Below are 3,493 nucleotides of genomic sequence, written 5' to 3'. Positions count from 1 at the left end.
AGGCTTTCTCCATGTCAACGAAAGCCAGGTACAGAGGTTTGGCTAGGTATTTCTCCTGCAGCTGTCTTACCAGAAATATAGCATCAGTGGTGCAACCTGGCACAAACCCAAACTGCATCTCATCTAAACTGACTCGCTCCCTAATTAGTTAGGCTATGACCCTCTCTGTGACTTTCATTACCTGATCTAACAACTTGATACTTCTATAATTATTTGTATCTAAAGCGTCACCTTTACCTTTGTAGCAGTTGACTATGGTGCTGCTACACCAGTCATTGGGTATGACTCCTTCGTGTATCACCTGGTTAACAATACGGGTGACTAGGCTATGTATGTTGTTGTATGCTATCTTTGATATTTTCTGCTTCTAAAGTAGTCGTTTTATTTTCTGAAAGTTGCCTTTCAAATGCTGTAAATAATTTGTCAGAGCAGAAAAGTCTTTGCAGCTGATATGAAGTTGCTGAAACATTTGCAAATTCCATAGTTACATAGTATTCACAGTCAGCATGTGCTGAACCCAGTTTCATTGCAGCCTCTAAATATGGAAAACTATACCATTAATAAATAGCTCCTTTATTTTCAAATGATATAGCTCCAGTAATATGATGCAATAAAGCTCTCAGAATTACTCCTGTTCCTTTGGTGAAACAAAGTAGATATACCCAATTGCATGTGTATTATTTTTTGAAATACCACATTTTCTAAGTATTTTTCCATGTGTGAAATTCAGGGAAAAGTTCAAATGACTTAGCTGGTGATTTCTGGTTAACTCACATCCATTCAGCGAGGGTGGACTTGTCGTAAGTATGGATAACATATTGTATATTGTCATCATCATTAAAGCAAATGTATTGCTGTTGCGGTAAATGAGGTGGATGCTGTTGGACTGGAGGATATGAATCTGCTTCTGATGAGGATACATAATGGCCATTAATATAATTTTCAATTTTATCTTTGTATGTTTCTGTTTGTTGTGCATTAGTTTGTCCACCAATATTGGCTGTCACCCAATCACAACCTTTATGAATATATTTGCTAATATATTTAACTGATTTTACAGCTACACATATCTCTACATTTATAATGACCTCTATATTTGACTAAAAAGAAGGGGAATATGGTACTACTGAACAATTATCTAACATAACATCTGAATTTGTAAATGTAGAACCATTATTTCAACATCAGAAAAATAGATAGCTGTTATAACTGTGTTTTGCATTTTCCTGAAAGTCTTTAGGAAAATGTATTGGGTTTATTTCTCCCACGTGGACCATGTCGCATGCTTTGGCAACATGTTAAAATAGAATTGGATGTGTTTGTGGATTTGGAAGTTCTGCATAAACAAAGTTTTCATAATGTTCTGGATCCAATATGAACATGTGACAATGGGGAAGGCCATGTTTTTGAAACTCCATAGACTATTTGTACCCTGCAATCTCTCCCAAAATGTTCTTCAAAATACCATATAAGAGATCCCTAAGTTACATATTAAATATTTTGTCAGTTAAGTCTGGTCTATCAGCTGGTGTCTGTCTGTCTCTTTTTCTCTCCTCTGGGGGTTACAGGTGAAAGTAATGAAGAAATTTGGTTTTCCTAACTTTTGAACAATTGCCATTGCATCCATCGTGGACCTCCTATGAATGTTGGAAGTATGATTATTCTTTTGCCAATATTTGAGCTATGGGAATACATGTAACCATGAATATTTTGATACATTTCTGCCCTAATTTTTATTTTATTTTTTTTATTATCATATTAAATCTACTGTAACATTACTTCTTCAACCTTGGAATACATATCACAGAAATGTTCCTGAGCTAAACAACCTGAATTGTTCAGGAAATTGAAATCATGTTCCTGAACAATGAGCCTATATTTGTAAAAATCCATCTGTGATATCTTATGACTCTTACCTCTAACATTAAAAGTTAACTCTCTATCTCCTATCACCAAATGGAAATAGCAATGAGAACTGCAGTGAATCATAATTTGGCTGCATTGAATTGATTGCTTGAAGGAATGATTCACCAGGAACACACCTTTTATGCAGTGTCAGGAGTCTTTGTGGTTGTAGTTTCCAAATTTGCATCTGGCATAATTACTGTAGTGGGACAATTGCATGTTTGGTTGCCAGATGTAGGAATGTTTGTCTCTAAGAATACCCATTGAGAACTCTTGTGTATTAACAGTGTCTAAATATTCTGCACTGTTATTTTGCTGTGGAGGTTGAGACTTTTGAGAGGTCCTGGTCCTTTGTCATCTCATCCCTTAAGCCTATAGTCCTGAGATCAACCTTCACCACTTCATTCCAGGTCTCCCAGTAAGGTGTGGTTTAAGGGAGACTTGGCTGCTATTTCTAGCGTGTTGAGCGACCATATAGAGGTCTTGCGTGTTGATGATGTGTCTCTGCTAAATCAGGGTTAATGTACCCATTTGAAATTTTTTAAATTATGTTAATGGAACATGCAATTATAAAGCAAGGGATGGATGTCGCAGTTAGGAAGCACCAACAAGCTGGAATTTTTCCATTTTCCATTTTGATTTTTCAGATTTATTTTTTGACGGTGTCCTTGGAAATAATCTGGAGCATCTTTTTAACATAAAATGTTTTTTTTAACCCCCTGGCCATCTTCACCTCTCCAGACCGATTTTGGTCGACTTTGTGGGCACTACACACAATGATTTTTTTGTCGACTTTGTGGACACTACACAATGATTTTTTGGGAGCACTATACACTTGAAAATTATAGAAGCCGTTAAGGTAAAAAAAAAAGTAAATATTTTCAAATAGAAAGATGTATGATTAAAGAGAGGTTTTGCTGTTGTTTCTAGCATATCCCATGACCATCTTCCTTGTTTCTTTCTCACTCTGACAAGTATTGATGTTTTTCAATATTTTCTCCTCATGAATAACATAAATTTAAAAAAATTTTTTTGAAAATCTATGATTTTTATCAACCCTAAACATTACAGGTCATGGGATATGCTAGAAACAACAGCCAAATATCCCTTAAATAACACTTTTTCGTCTGAACATATGTACATTTGTTTTTGCCCAAAAGGCTTCTCCTGTAGTTTATAAGTACATAGTGCTAAAAAAAACCATTGTGCATAATGCACACAAAATTGACCAAATTCGGTCCAGAGAAGAGATGATGGGGGGGGGGGTTAAAAGAACAATTTTTTGAAAATTTTTTTTAGAAATAAAGATGCTCCAGATCATTTCCAAGGCCACTGTGAAAAAAAAAATCTGAAAAATCCCCGTCAAAATGGAGAAATTCCAACTTATTGGTGCTTTCTAACTCTGACATCTACCAGGCAATGTAAAAATATGCATTTTAAGCAGCACCTGTACAACCACAGGTCCACTTTTACAGTTCCAGAAAGATGTTACGTCTCATCCCTGGCCAGCCACGTGTGGTGCCTTAAGGATGAAGGGATCCCACACAAAAATTAAATGGAGTATCATAGAGCAGCTGGGGTCCTATAT

Source organism: Octopus bimaculoides, chromosome 20, assembly GCF_001194135.2.
Source record: "Octopus bimaculoides isolate UCB-OBI-ISO-001 chromosome 20, ASM119413v2, whole genome shotgun sequence".
NCBI classification, from domain to species: Eukaryota; Metazoa; Mollusca; class Cephalopoda; order Octopoda; family Octopodidae; genus Octopus; species Octopus bimaculoides.
The sequence above is the reverse complement of the archived record's forward strand: the minus strand, read 5'-3'. Positions refer to the sequence as shown.